Source organism: Bufo gargarizans, chromosome 6, assembly GCF_014858855.1.
Source record: "Bufo gargarizans isolate SCDJY-AF-19 chromosome 6, ASM1485885v1, whole genome shotgun sequence".
In the NCBI taxonomy this organism is placed as follows: Eukaryota; Metazoa; Chordata; class Amphibia; order Anura; family Bufonidae; genus Bufo; species Bufo gargarizans.
In genome coordinates, this window is record NC_058085.1 from 217,806,937 (window position 1) to 217,824,251 (window position 17,315).

Genomic DNA, 17,315 nt, shown 5'->3' on the forward strand with positions numbered 1-17,315 from the left:
AAAACCCAGAAAAGTATTTCAAGCTTATATTTAACAATGACAGATGCAGCAAACAACGCAATAATAGTACTTTGCACTAAATGGGTATTTTTTTAAAGACAGAATATGACAGCAGTATATAACGCTTGAATTTCACACTGACAGATGCAGCAAGGGCTGTAAAATTATTGCTGTTTTTCTAGCTTAAATTGCACACTGACTAAGGCTACTTTCACACTTGCGCTTGATCGGATCTGTTCTGAACGGATCCAATCATATTAATGCAGACGGAGGCTCCGTTCAGTACGGATCCGTCTGCATTAATAACTTAGAAAAATTTCTAAGTTCGCAAGTAGCCTGAGCGGATCCGTTCAGACTTTCAATGTAAAGTCAATGGGGGACGGATCCGCTTGAAGATTGAGCCATATGGGCTCATCTTCAAGCGGATCCGTTCCCATTGACTTACATTGTAAGTCTGAACGGATCCGCACGCCTCCGCACGGCCAGGCGGACAGCTGAACGCTGCAAGCAGCGTTCAGCTGTCCGCCTGTCCGTGCGGAGGCGAGCGGAGCGGAGGCTGAACGCCGCCAGACTGATGCAGTCTGAGCGGATCCGCTCCATTCAGACTGCATCAGGGCTGGACGGATGCTTCTGGGTCCGCTCGTGAGCTCCTTCAAACGGAGCTCACGAACGGACCCATGAACGCTAGTGTGAAAGTAGCCTAATGCGGCATAGGTCCTAAATAGAGGGTATTGCCAAAAATGGGTGTTTTTTAAAACCAGAAAATTATTTTCTGCATTTTAAGCTTGTATTTAACAATGACAGATGCTGCAAAACACCTAAATGGGTGTTTTTTTGTTTTTTTTTAACAGAATATGACAGCAGTATATAAAGCATTAATTCCATAATGACAGATGCAGCAAGGTCTGTAAAATTTTGTATTTTTCCCAAATTGGTGTTTTTTTAAAACCCAGAAAATTATTGCTGTATTTCTAGCTTATATTGCACATTGACTAATACGGCATATGCCCCAGATAAAGGGTATTGCCAAAAATGAGTGTTTTTTAAAACCCAGAAAATTATTGAAGTATTTCAAGCTTATATTTAACAATGACAGAGCCGCAATAATAGTACTTTGCACTAAATGGGTGTTTCTTTAATAACAGAATATGACAGCAGTATATAACGCTTGAATTTCACACTGACAGAGGCAGCAAGGGCTGTAAAATATTGTATTTTGCCCAAAAAGGGTGTTTTTTAAAACCCAGAAAATTATTGACGTATTTCTAGCTTAAATTGTACATTGAATAATGCGGCATAGGCCCTAGATGGAGGGTATAGCCAAAAATGGGTGTTTTTTAAAACTAGAAAATTATTTCTGTATTTCAAGCTTGTATTTAACAATGACAGATGCGGCAAACACAGCAAAATAGGATTTTGCCCTAAATGGGTGTTTTATTAATAACAGAATATGACAACAGTATATAACGCTTTAATTTCACACTGACAGATGCAGCAAGGGCTTTAAAATTTTGTATTTTGCCCAATGGGGTGTTTTTTTAAAACCCAGAAAATTATTGCTGCATTTCTAGCTTAAATTGCACACTGACTAATGCGGCATAGTGCCCAGATGGAGGGTATTGCCAAAAATTTGTGTTTTTAAAACCAAAAAAATATTGTTGTATTTCAAGCTTAAATTGCACAGAGACAAATGCTGCAAATGCCACAGATGTAAGGTCTTGCCAAAAATGGGTGATTTTTTTTTAAACCCAGAATATAACTGCAGTATTTTAAGCTTCTATTTGACTGTCACAAATTCACATATGCTATGCTGGTGCACAGAACTTGCATAAAATGTCCGCCACCGCCCACCTAACTAACAGACGGATAAAAGTTATTTTTATGGGTCACTGGGCCCAGAGCAGGGTAAAAAGAATGTGCACTGCACCCACAAAACAAAATCTAGGTAGATTGCAGAGGTAACAAGCACTTCAGATTCAAGATTCTGTCCTATTCTCTCCCTCACAGCAGTAGCATCCTATTTCTACACTAATCAGAGCAGAGTGACATGCAGCGATACGTGACTCCAGCCTACATAGAGGCTGGGTCACATGCTGCACTGGCCAATCACAGCCATGCCATTAGTAGGCATGGCTGTGATGGCTTCTAAGGTCACACGAGTTAAACGCTTGTTGATTGGCTGCTCTGCAGCCTTTCAAAAAGCGCCATTAACTCGCCGAACACCGAACTCGAACTTTTACTGGTCCGGGGTCCAAAAATCCTTAAAAGGAGTCTGTCACCTACCTGACTGGTTTCAAACAGATGATATTGTTCAGTGGGGCACAAAGAATGTCACAGATGTTAATTGTAAAGCCTAAGCACTCACCACCTGGAGCCCACGAAGAAACAGATAAGCCTGAGTAGTAATAAACTCCTGAGTAATTTATTATTAAAAATGCAGATAATAGGACATAAAAATAATAATTAAAAAAGATAAAATGTGATAAATACACAAAACACTTCCCAGTATAGGGTTATTGTATTGCCGTACGACTTGCGTACACAGTGGCGTCCGACATGGCTTGCAATGTCGGATACAGCGGTACCTGGTTACAAGTTGTCAGCTGGAACGACTCGAACGATTCAACTTGTAACCCGGAACCGCTGTATCTGACATTGCAAGCCACGTGGGACGCCACTGTGTGCGCAAGTCGTACAGCAATACAATTACTCTATACTGGAAAGTGTAATCACAATATATCAGTCAGCGATTTTATGTCAAACTTTTTATTGCCAGCACATCGATAATATTTAATTGAGCTGGGAACATCATATGCAATATTAGTTACGATCATCATTATCACCATCTAATATTGATGTCTCAGAATTGATCATTACCTCACATTGGGAAGTCTAATCACAATATATCAGTCATCGATTTTATGCCGAATTTTCTATTGCCAGCACATCGATAACAAATAATCTAGTTGGGAACATTATATGCAATATTAGTTATAATTATTGCTACCATCTAACATCGATGTCTCAGAATTGAACATTCTAATTATATTGGAAGACACATATCTTTATCTTTTCTAATTATTATTTTTATGTCATATTATCTGCATTTTTAATAATAATTTACTCAGGAGTTTATTACTACTCAGGCTTATCTGTTTCTCTGTGGGGTCCAGGTGGTGAGTGCTCAGCCTTTACAATTATTTATGTCCCAATTCCTTATGACCTGGTAAGTCATTAGGCTTAGTAGCACCCAATCCATAGTTACCGACGGAGTGAGACACCATATTCTTATATTCATGACACAGATGTTACCTGTGTTTAGTTCTTCAGATGCTTCATATTCGCCCAAAAAGTCGTTTTCATCATATCCTAACTCCGCCCCTCAGTAAGCTCAGGCCAGCCCTGTGGCTCTGTGACATCACATTTCCCTATGGGCTGTTTGCGCATCACTGCCGGGCCCGGGCATGCACAGTGTTCTGCCTACTGTGGGCAAAGGGACAGGGATATGGAGTGCGCATGCACCAGTTACTGCCGGGCCCGGCAGTGATGCACGAACAGCCTATAGAGAAATATGATTTCACAGAGCAACAGGGCTGGCCTGAGCTTACTGAGGGGTGGAGTTAGGCGTGAGAGAGGTGAGGAACTTGGGCACTTTCTAAAAAACTGTCCCTCCAGGGCATTTGCAACGGCTCATTAGCATATTATAAAAACTACTTTTTGGGTGATTTGAAGCATCTGAAGAACTAAACACAGGTAACATCTGTGTCATGGCTTTGTGTCCCACTGAACAATGTCACCTGTTAGAAACCGGTCAGGTAGGTGACAGACTCCCTTTAAGTTCGGTATGAACCCTAATTATTGACAAAAGAAAGACCCTAGCTGTTTGTTATAGCAATAAAATAGAACAAAGAACATAACAGAACTCCACCACTTTAACCTACACCTAGATTTTTCAATAATCAACCACAACCTTACCAATAGGATATATCAAAATGAGCAAAATATTATAGCCAGTAAAGCTAATAAACTACAAAGAGATAGAGAGGATAAAACTCAAAATAGATACAGACTAGCCAAAAATAGGAGTAACCAAAGCCAGGACAGTGTCCAAATTCCCCCCAAAAGAACCATTAGTAAGCATATAAGATATGAGTCAATCACAAAATACCCCAAATCGTCCCCTACCCATATTACTAGAACCCGTTCATTTACGAATTCCCGCCGTAAGAAGACTAATAATGAAGGAAATAGAAGGATGGACAGAGGATACAACAAAGAGAGACACGCACACCTAGGGCACCAATAAGTGATCCCTATGATAAGAATACACAACTTACTGAGCTAATAGAAAAAAACACTCAATGACCAGAAAACAGTACAGACATACATTACCCTACCCCTATCAATAAGGAGAAAAAAGGTAAATTAAGGGAGACCTATTCCTCACAACTAATAATGTAATTATTGCAGATGAACACACTACAAACTCAGAAAGTTCGTCCACAGAAGAGTTACTGTAGAAATTCAGTGCCCTAAGATCCAAATACTTTGAATACAAAGCTAGGAATCACTTATCTATTATAGAATTCCCGGAAACCACGACCATCATGCCCAGACATGTAATTTTCATTGAGGATGAGAAGATGGATACTGTAAATCCTCCACACATTAGCCCTCAAATACATGCAGCGGGCCTCCTGTTAGACACCTCTATCCCTGACAATATAACTATACATGAAACTTCGTTACAGGATATTGTAAACACAGACAGGTACACTGTTACCATTGACAACACAACCCCTGGTACGTCAGCAGTGGTTCCTTTTTTAGACGATGCAAATAATTCACCACCTTTCCAATCAACAACAAAGGACTCGGTACCCAAACGGTCCCCCCAAAAAAACCATCCCCTCAATCATTACCTAGTATTACAAACCAACCCCCGGAAAAAGAAAATTAGAACACAAGCCTGTAGGGGAGGTCTGCAAGAAAAGAAAGTCCATTTAGATAGTCGAGACCTCCCTCCCCCTCCTCCCCCCCTTGAAAACAAAAATTAAAAAAATCACAAGATGAACACTTAACACTTAAAAATCTTAAACCTTTCCTCCCATATACTAACAACAGGGGAGAACAAAATATTACAGAAAGGGCTTTCCTTCTGCCCAAAAAAACATGGACCGTTTTTAAGTAGACCTAGACATGCAAAAGTTCGGAAGAAATCTGACAATAAAAAGACACTTTGAATCCGAAAAAAACCAGAAGAAAAAAAAACACACACGAAAATTTAGATGAAAATAACTCTGATCCCCAAAATGAATCCCCTACATACATACATGCATACAAGATGTCCGTCCTAAATCCAAATTTTTTTCCCCTCCAGAGCCAGGGACATTTTATCCCGACTTTTTTTGATCTAGTAGTATAAAAAGGATGACATCAAAATTTAAACCCAAAACAAAGTCATTATGAGAACCTCATCAATTAAGGAAAAAATGGCCCTCAAAAAACTGAGAGAATAAAGAGCTCATAATCAGCCCAGCTGACAAAAGAGGGGGTATAGTCCTACAAAATTATAAGGACTATGAAAAAGAGGCCCAGAATATTTTAAATGATACCACATACTACCAAATAGTCTCTCAAAATCCATTCCCTGATGTAAATAAAAGGTTGACAAATCTGATAAAAGTAGCGTATGAAAAACAATATACTCACAAAAAGGAAAAAATTATTCTGTTACCGAAGTCTCCCTGCATCCCATATTTCTATCACCTTCCAAAAATACATAAAAACACTGAAAATCCACAACCAATTGTATCAAACACAAATCACAAAGTAGCCTGTCCCATTACTTAGACCTCTTCCTAACAACCATGTGTCCGTAAATTGCCCAGATACCTCCATGACTCTAGTCAACTGATCCGTGATCTAAAGGGTATCACATGGAAGGAGTCATATGCCCTCCTTACCATGGATGTAACAGCATTATACTCCAACATACGACATTACTTAGTAATACAATGTGTAGGTACCACATTATACAATGATTCCCACCTAAAACCATTACAGGTAGAATTCCTCCTGGAAATCTTGCGCTTTATCCTCGAAAATAATTTTTTCATATACAACAATACGACGTACCACCAGTGCAGGGGGACCGCGATGGAGACGAAAATGGCACCTGCATTCGCAAACCTCTTTATGGGGGAATTCAAGAAGGAACATATCAATACAGTGACGCCAAACGAGCAGATCATCTATTATAAAAGATTTATAGATTATATTTTCATCATCTGGGACGGAAACGAGGGACAAGCCATAGATTTCTGTAACAAGCTAAATGTGAATAACTGGGGAATGTCCTTAACCCCAAATTTCCATAAACAAGAAATTTAATTGCTGGATATCCTGATCACCAACAAAGAGGGGCACCTTATAACAAAAACACACTTCAAATGAGTTGACACAAATAGCTACATACATTATTCGAGTTTTCACCACAAAAAATGGTTGCAAAACATCCCTTACAACCAATACAAGCAAATCAGGCGAAATTGTACACACAATGAGGATTTTCAGCAACAATTCAAAGTCATACAGAAGAGACTCACAGATAAATGATATCCTACCTAAGAGATTAATAAAGCATGCATACGATAAGAGCTTCTCAAACACACAAAAAGAATGTCTAGGAAGCACAAGAAATAAAGAAAGACAACCTGAAATGTGCTTAAATTTCATAACTCTATACATCTAATAAAGCAATCAGTTCAATATTAGCAAAACACTGGTATATCTTACAACAGGACCCTTACTTGAAGAAATTTCTACCACCCCAACCCAGGATAATATATAGAATTCCTATTATTAGGAATATCTTAGCTACTAGCAAGCCAAAGCAACATAAAAAAAGTTTTGAAAGAAACGACACACGAACATAAAGGCAGCTTCAAATGTGGAACCAAACGCTGTCTGTGCTGTAGGACCATCACACATAACCGCACACATTTTGCTTCAAATAAAAATGGGTCTACTTTTGAAATTAAGTACCACATCACTTGTCAAACCTGCTATGTAATATATCTCATTGAATGTACGTGTGGCCTCCAATATGTAGGCCGCATGACACAGCCCCTACACTTACCTCAAACAGTCTATAAAGGCACTGTGCAGCTACAACATAAATAGAAAAACACCCACTAACAATAACTTCTATCAACTTAATTCCAGAAAACCCCTTCAACACGTTTAACAGTCTCCAAAAAAGAGAGGTATATTGCATATACCAACTAGATACCCTTACACCATATGGGCTAAATGAGATCTGCGAAACCATACTATAAATAGTTCAGCCATACCTATAAACAAAAAAGGGGTTGGATAGGCCAGTGTAGAAAGAGTACCTTAAATAATCTACCTTAACTCAAATGTATATAGGTTTGCAGGTATATATGTGTGTGTACATATATATATATATATATATATATATATATATACAGTGGGATGCGAAAGTTTGGGCAACCTTGTTAATCGTCATGATTTTCCTGTATAAATCATTGGTTGTTACGATAAAAAATGTCAGTTAAATATATCATATAGGAGATATACACAGTGATATTTGAGAAGTGAAATTAAGTTTATTGGATTTACAGAAAGTGTGCTATAATAGTTTAAACAAAATTAGGCAGGTGCATACATTTGGGCACTGTTGTCATTTTATTGATTCCAAAACCTTTGGAACTAATTATTGGAACGCTTGGTAAGCTCAGTGACCCCTGACCTACATACACAGGTGAATCCAATTATGAGAAAGTGTATTTAAGGGGATCAATTGTAAGTTTCCCTCCTCTTAATTTTCTCTGAAGAGTAGCAACATGGGGGTCTCAAAACAACTCTCAAATGACCTGAATACAAAGATTGTTCACCATCATGGTTTAGGAAAGGATACAGAAAGCTGTCTCAAAGATTTCAGCTGTCTGTTTCCACAGTTAGGAACATATTGAGGAAATGGAAGACCACAGGCTCAGTTCAAGTTAAGGCTCGAAGTGGCAGACCAAGAAAAATCTCGGATAGACAGAAGCAACGAATGGTGAGAACAGTCAGAGTCAACCCACAGACCAGCACCAAAGACTTACAACATCATCTTGCTGCAGATGGAGTCACTGTGCATCTTTCAACCATTCGGCGCACTTTACACAAGGAGATGCTGTATGCAAGAGTGATGCAGAGGAAGCCTTTTCTCCGCCCACAGCACAAAAAGTGCCGCTTGAGATGGGCTAAAGCACATTTGGACAAGCCAGCTTCATTTTGGAATAAGGTGCTGTGGACTGATGAAACTAAACTTGAGTTATTTGGCCATAACAGGGGGCGTTCTGCATGGAGGAAAAAGAACACAGCATCCAAGAAAAACACCTGCTACCTACAGTAAAATACGGTGGTGGTTCCATCAAGCTGTGGGGTTGTGTGGCCAGTGCAGGGACTGGGAATCTTGTCAAAGTTGAGGGACGCATGGATTCCACTCAGTATCAGCAGATTCTGGAGACCAATGTCCAGGAATCAGTGACAAAGCTGAAGCTGCGCCGGGGCTGTATCTTTCAACAAGACAACGACCCTAAACACTGCTCAAAATCCACTAAGGCATTTACTCAGGAGAATAAGTACAACGTTCTGGAATGGCCATCTCAGTCCCCAGACCTGAATATAATTGAAAATCTGTGGTGTGACTTAGGGCCGTTTCACACGAGCGGATGCCGTGCGTGGCATCCGCTCCGTGAAAGAGTGCCAAGACCCGCTGCAGACTGCAGAGGCACGGAGCAGTAACATGACTGTTAATCCTCCGTGCCTCTCTGTGATCTCTTTACTACGAAATCACAGTTGTCACTGTGATTTCGTAGTAAAGAGATCACAGAGAGGCACGGAGCATTAACAGTCATGTTACTGCTCCGTGCCTCTGCAGTCTGCAGCGGGTCTTGGCACTCTTTCACGGAGCGGATGCCACGCACGGCATCCGCTCGTGTGAAACGGCCCTTAAAGAGAGCTGTCCAGCTCGGAAGCCATCAAACCTGAATGAACTAAAGATGCTTTGTAAAGAGGATGGTCCAAAATACCTTCAACCAGAATCCAGACTCTCATTGGAACCTACAGGAAGCATTTAGAGGCTGTAATTTCTGCAAATGGAGGAACTACTAAATATTGATTTCATTTCTTTTTTGTGGTGCCCAAATTTATGCACCTGCCTAATTTTGTTTAAACAATTATAGCACACTTTCTGTAAATCCAATAAACTTAATTTCACTTCTCAAATATCACTGTGTGTGTCTCCTATATGATATATTTAACTGACATTTTTTATCTTAACAACCAACGATTTATACAGGAAAATCATGATGATTAACAAGGTTGCCCAAACATTTGCATCCCACTGTGTGTATATATATATATATATATATATATATATATATATATTTATTAACGATAATTCAGGGAAGCACTCCTAGTAATGGAGGATCGGGTGCCAGCGATAAAAACACCTTACTTATCAATGGTATATAATCATCACCTGTGTATGTGTGATTGTGAACAGACCTTGTATGATATCGGGCAGGCTCAAAAGTCAGCTGATACACTGTTGCGGATATCACCGCATAGAAACGTCGTCCCGGAACTCAAGCTGCGCGACAGGTAGGTCCCTGCGCTTCTTGCGTATAGAGAAGCGGTGCTGGTTGAAGCGTGACTTAAAATCACATGTGGTCTCGCCCACATACAAAAGTTTGCAGGGGCACCATAAAACATAAATAACAAAACTCGAATCACAAGTCAAATAAAATTTGAGGGGATAAGAAATCCCTGTATTGGGAATGTGTAAAATCATGTCCCTTCACCATGTACTTGCAGTTCACACAGTGAAGGCACGGAAAACTACCATTTTTCCTGGGGGCCAAAAGTCGTTGACTTATACCTTTTTGCGGTCCTATATCATTCTTTACAAGTTTATCTTTTAAATTGCAAGCTCTCTTATATGACATGATCGGTCTAGTCATGAAATTCTGGAATATTTTTGTGTTCTGTACTCAGAATCGACCAATATTTATTAATGATTTTACTCACATGTGGGCTAGCTTCACAGAAGGTGGATACAAAGGGTATTTTCTGGGATTGGTCCCTCTTAGTGCCTCGAAATAGTTTGCTTCGTTCTATCTGATTAATACGTTTTATTTGCTCTTGTAATGTGGATACTGGATAATGCCTCTGTTTAAAACATTGTGTCATCCTATCCAGAGTTTCATCCAGTAAGGATGTATCACTGATTATTCTCTTTGCTCTAATGAATTGACTGTACGGTAATGACCGCACCATCGTCCGTGGATGAGCACTGTCAAACCTTAGGATGGTGTCGCGGTCAGTAGGTTTAGTATAGACCTCAGTGCTTAGTACATTGCCAGTACGTCGGACATTAACATCCAAGAAATGCATCGTGCTAGTGGAAAATTCCAACGTAAATTGTATGTCGGGAATCAGGCTATTCAAAAAATTATGAAACAATTGTAACTCTGATGTTGTACCCGTCCATATAACAAAAATATCATCTATGTATCTCCACCACCTCAGCACATGGCTGAAGTGGTGGGACACAAAGATGTGCTGCTGCTCCAAATGGGAGACGACCATGTTGGCGTAAGTGGGGGCCACATTCGTCCCCATGGCCGTCCCCCTAATTTGCATATAATAATCATCTCCAAGAGGAAATAATTATTATATAGAATCATCTGTAATAAAGCCAGAAAAAAAGTTTGAGCCTCGACGGTATAGTCAGAATTTTCTAAAACGGATTTCACATCAGCCATACCGATGTTATGCTGTATAGAAGTGTACAGACTGACGATGTCGAACGAGGCCAAGATGGCATCCTCTGGCACCGTCACGTCTGTCAACTTTACCAAAAAATCTCTAGTGTCCTTCAAGTAAGACTTAGAATTAACTAATACTAATACTTTGTCCAGAAAAATTGAAGCATTGCCACGGCCAGAAACTATAGGTCTGCCGGGAGGGCACTGCAGATTCTTGTGAATTTTTGGTAATAAAATAAGGGGGTAACTGGATGATCTATTAATAGAAATTAACTGAGTTGTTGATCTATGAGGCCTATTGATGTATAACGACTAACGAGTGATTTTAATTTGGGGTCCCTCTGGAGTTTAACATATACTGCAGCATCAGATAACTAGCGGGCAACCTCTGCTAAATACATAGAGGTGTCTATGACCACTACCGCACCACCCTTGTCCGCTGACTTGATGGTGATCGCACGTGATGGTGATCGCACGTCACCTGAAATCATGCCCGGGGTGTTTCATCCTGTTTGATTAGCCGCTACTGTCGATTTACGCATCAATGGAGACGTTCATATTTGTTTCACTGTAATGAATTATTAAGCGACCTGTCATGTGATGTTCCAATATGGTGTCATGTGACTAGCCCCTAGGTGACGTCACGGACAGGCGCAGTTCTAGTTCCATGTCTTCACACGGAAATTCGTGATATCATGGACATGCGCAGCTTGAGTTCTGGGACGCCGTTTTCATGCGGTGATATCCGCAACAGTGTATCTGCTGACTATTGAGCCTGCCCGATTCCATACAAGGTCTGTTCACAATCACACATACACAGGTGATGATTATATACCATTGATTGTCACTTATGTAATTTCTTATGTTATTGTATCATCACAATATCGGGATGTTTTTGATATAAGATTATCTGTATTGGATATATTTTCCTCTGGTATAATGTCTTTTCTGTATAGATTCACATAATATTTTCGTGCACAATTTTGTATAAATTCTTAATTGTCATTTATGTATGTTAATGACCTATGACCATATAAAAACCCACAGTTTGATATGATGTATTGCTTGAGAAAGGTCCCAGTAAGCGGACTGAAACGTCGCCTGGGTGAATAAAGATCCACTATTTTCACCAACGGATGTGCTGCGGTGCTTTCTAATTTTTATTTATATATATATATATATATATATATATATATATACACTCACCTAAAGAATTATTAGGAACACCTGTTCTATTTCTCATTAATGCGATTATCTAGTCAACCAATCACATGGCAGTTGCTTCAATGCATGTAGGGTTGTGGTCCTGGTCAAGACAATCTCCTGAACTCCAAACTGAATGTCAGAATGGGAAAGAAAGGTGGGCTACAACAGCAGAAGACCCCACCGGGTACCACTCATCTCCACTACAAATAGGAAAAAGAGGCTACAATTTGCACAAGCTCACCAAAATTGGACTGTTGAAGACTGGAAAAATGTTGCCTGGTCTGATGAGTCTTGATTTCTGTTGAGACATTCAAATGGTAGATTCCGAATATGGCGTAAACAGAATGAGAACATGTATCCATCATGCCTTGTTACCACTGTGCAGGCTGGTGGTGGTGATGTAATGGTGTGGGGGATGTTTTCTGGGCACACTTTAGGCCCCTTAGTGCCAATTGGCCATCGTTTAAATGCCACGGGCTATTGAGCATTGTTCCTGACCATGTCCATCCCTTCATGACCACCATGTACCCATCCTCTGATGGCTACTTTCAGCAGGATAATGCACCATGTCACAAAGCTCAAATCATTTCAAATTGGTTTCTTGAACATGACAATGAGTTCACTGTACTAAAATGCCCCCCACAGTCACCAGATCTCAACCCAATAGAGCATCTTTGGGATGTGGTGGAATGGGAGCTTCATGCCCTGAATGTGCATCCCTCAAATCTCCATCAACTGCAAGATGCTATCCTATCAATATGGGCCAACATTTCTAAAGAATGCTATCAGCACCTTGTTGAATGAATGCCACGTAGAATTAAGGCAGTTCTGAAGGCAAAAGGGGGTCCAACACCGTATTAGTATGGTGTTCCTAATAATTCTTTAGGTGAGTGTATATATATATGTATAAGTATGTGTGTGTGTGTGTGTATGTATGTAGGTAGTACTTATTTTCATTCATATTTTATTCCCTTCGTATTACCGTCCGGTTTTATCGGTCTGCCCATCACAGACTGATGGGCAGAATTCTGTATGGGCAGAATTTTAATATAATATAAAATACAGTACTTTACTCACAATGTGTTCACGTATATCCACCCCGCAGACACCTCTTGACAGCAGGAACATGATGATCGCAGCTCCTCTTTACCAACTCCCAGCTTCGGCTCTCATCGCCACGCCCCCATAAGAGCTCAGACTCATCCCCACATATCACAGATGAATGCTCCTCCACAGTGCCTCCCATCTAGCTGTCAGCTCTCTTCCCATACACCTGTACAGGGACATGAGTCTACACCCCCATAGCAACCCTGCCACTGGAGACCAAAATCACTCCAGCGCCTAACATCTGAATGCTAGTCCGCAATATCTCCCTCCCTCACCCCGATCATTTAAAGTCAGGTGATCGGACCTTTCTAGGGAAAACAAAAACAAAACAACAGGTAGTGATATACACCGAGGTAAACCTAAAGGAAGAATGAGCAGTATCATAACAGCGATTCGGCTAGAATCCTCCACCATGTTTTATTCAGGCGATATAAATGTCAAAGATACAAACCTGGCCATCTCCTGACAGAGGGCCGGTACTTAAATACATCGACGTTTACTCACCACTGTCAGTCACAGACAGAGGGGAGGGCACCCAAGTATACTTAGTCACTGTCAGTCACACAAGATCCTGCCTGCAGTTATTTGTTTTTGGGCGCCAAAACACCTTTAAAAGACTGCACTTTTACCTGTTGATCTGTATTGTATGATTGTCCTGATGAAGAGGGCGAGTAGTAAGAGTAGATATGTTTCGTCAAAGTGACAGGTACCACGCCCCTTTTTACACGCCCCCTTTTATATAGCTTGATATAAATTTGATATAGCTTGATATAAATTTGATATCAAAGCTGCTATTAAAATTTATAGGGCTCGCTATTAAAATTTATAGGGCTCGCTATTAAAATATTAAAATTTATAGGACTCGCTATTAAAATTTATAGGGCTCGCTATTAAAATTTATAGGGCTCGCTATTAAAATTTATAGGGCTCGCTATTAAAATATTAAAATTTATAGGACTCGCTATTAAAATTTAATCGCTATTAAAATATTAAAATTTATAGGACTCGCTATTAAAATTTATAGGGCTCGCTATTAAAATTTATAGGGCTCGCTATTAAAATTTATAGGGCTCGCTATTAAAATATTAAAATTTATAGGACTTGCTATTAAAATTTATAGGGCTCGCTATTAAAATTTATAGGGCACGCTATTAAAATTTATAGGGCTCGCTATTAAAATTTATAGGGCTCGCTATTAAAATTTATAGGTCACACTATTAAAATTTATAGGGCGCGCTATTAAAATTTATAGGGCTCGCTATTATTTATAGGTCAAGCCATTAAAATATTAAAAATTATAGGACGCGCTATTAAAATTTATAGGACGCGCTATTAAAATTTATAGGGTTTGATATTAAAATGTATAATGCAGGATATTTTAATATAATAGTATTAAAAATCAAAACGATGACAAATATAATTTGGTTAAAAAGCTTTATTCATTTTCCTTATTTACAACATTCCCGTAGGGACAGACACGTTTGACTGTAATTACAGCAGCGTATACATAACCGTTTCATGCGTTTTGTTACAAATGATCGCACAATACGGTCATTTTTTCTAAAATCGTTAGTGAACATTTTTAACACATTTTCAAAAGAGCTCCCTTTAGCGAGGCATTGCAGGATATAGATACAGTAATGGCCGCAGACCGTACTAACGGCGTCTTGTATTTGTCTGTTTTGGTACCTTATAGTCTTAGAATTTTTATATAAAAACTGCATAAACTCGCCCGGAAATATTTCATTTGCGGGGGATAAACCATAACTATCAAAAAAAATAGATATATCATTCGGGTATAATATAATTAAAATCCAATGCTTCCCCCGCTGATACAAATTATCCGTATTTACAATGTAGGCCGCGGGCCTGTCGATGATCTTACCCCCCGGTAATAAATCACACGGGAATACACCTTTAAATATGCGCCGGGCGTTATCAGCTTTAATAACACATGCAATTTCATAATTATTCATGTCTATTGAAAATCATATAATACCTCCCGACGATTATTTATTTCAATAATATTTTCATGAACTGAATATACAATCATATTAATTGTGTTCACAATCGGTTCGGCAAATCTAATTTCAGCTCGCAGGTTGCCAGTTTTTACTAGAGAGAAATGGCCGCCGGGCTCCTGATCCGGCGATAAATCAAAAGCGAACAAAGTGTAACCGTTCAAAAACTCGTGTCGATTGACTGATAAAGCGTTGTCGGCCTTGTGTTTCCCCGAAATATGTACTAGGGACATATATTCACGAACAGCTGACTCGTCTTGGAAGTTAGGTTGAAAAGGTTTTGCAGGTATCTGTTGACCATCCAAATATAAGGCTGCATAATTCACATTATAGTGGTTGAAGCACAAAGGGTTTCTTTGGTAACTCCCGGAAAATGATTCGTTATCCACAAACGCTAGTATTACTGTTTTTGCTAGGTTGCCGAGGAAAAGATTCTCGTGGTTACATATGCGAGTACCGGCGGGGACGCTATACACTTTAAGCGACGCCCGATCGATCGAGTACTTTGCGTTAGCGGTTAACAGAGCACGACTGTGACCGATTCTTACAGCGGGCGATACTTGTACTCTTTTGACAAACAGGGAGTCGTGCTGTATCTGTACTTTAAAATGTGCCGCCTCGGCCGACATAAGGCAGAAAGTGTCTTTGTTTCTTGTCAATTTTATCTTTAGATCTAAACCGTTCAGTATTAACTTCGGTTGATTAAATATATCGGCGTAAATGGGGCCCATTAATTCAACACTCCTAGAGCGGGCTGAATACTTTGCTCTCTTGCTGAAGCCGTCATTACGCCCGTCGAGAACCCGATCATCATGATGTCCCGCTGTGTCTTTATAGAATAAACCGGCTGTAAATTGGGTCGCTAAAGTTTGTGAATTATAATTTATTAGGGACTCTATATACGCTCTATACGTATAAAGGTTGTCGCTTCTTGAAATCAACGTGTCGCCGAGCGTTATATCCAGTTGATTAAAAAGACTCGCTCGACGTGTAACAATGTGTTATTAAGGTCGTAATAATATTCACCGCTGCCCGTGATGTAGAATTCCAAAGGGGCATTGTCAGTGATTGCGGCGATTGGTTGCACCTCTACATAAAGCGATTTTTCAATGCTTGTTTGGGTAGGTGGTATTTGAAAGATATCCAACTCTGATTTGGCGTACTCGGCGGAGGCGTCATGCACGAAAGCCATAGCGTCTGACTAGAAGATGTCACTCGGTGAGCGACTTCTTGTTTTCTGGCGGCGACGTCTCTTAGGTTGTGCTACTTTATTCATAAAAGATGGTAAGACAATGGCCGCTCGTTCACGTTTTCTTTTACGCGTTTTTTTACGTATTTGAACGACACCAGAGCCCTCCTGGTTCTGCGCCGACCTATTTACACGATCCATAAAGGCGGTCGAAGCCGTAGTAACAACGTCTTTAGCGATGTTACGGGCGGCTGTTTTCACATGTGGTTTTGCAAGCTCCACACCTTTCTTAAATAGGGGAACGACACGGCGGAACAGACCCCGAAATAACCCGGCGAGTCCAGAACCATGCATGAATTCAGTTCCGTGGAAGCCGTCCAAGCCATGACCGGCTTGCGTTATGTAATAATGCGTATAAGTGTCCGGGTCACCGTACACTCTCTGGGACAACATTTTAGTGCGTCGTCACCGCGCGCGGTCTAAAGTGTAATCGCACAATAGTCTTACCGTATTTGAATTTAACAGGTTTAGCCTGATCCGTCAGTATCGATATTGTAACCGTGTCAAAATGATGTTTACAAACAGGTATATAGTCCGGCCGGTGATACTTTTGCGTGACGATATCACCATTCTTGCCGCCTAACTCGACAGTTCTTAAAAGTTGTACGTAACTATCGCCAACAAGTTGATGTTGGACGATATCGGTACATACAAACAATGTATAAAAACCGGCTTTAATATCGGAATTAATTTTTTTCTCTTTTGATGAAACTAGAGCAAGTCCCTTTATACCACCAACATGATGTTCTAAAACAGGTAAGCCGGGTCCTTTGAAGCGGAGAGTGATGTGCTCGGTGTCGACATTCTTGAGCGGCGGCGCTTTCGAATACCCCGTCAGCCCCAAAATATTCCCCAACTTCACACAAGGCATGAACTTGTATGCTGGTG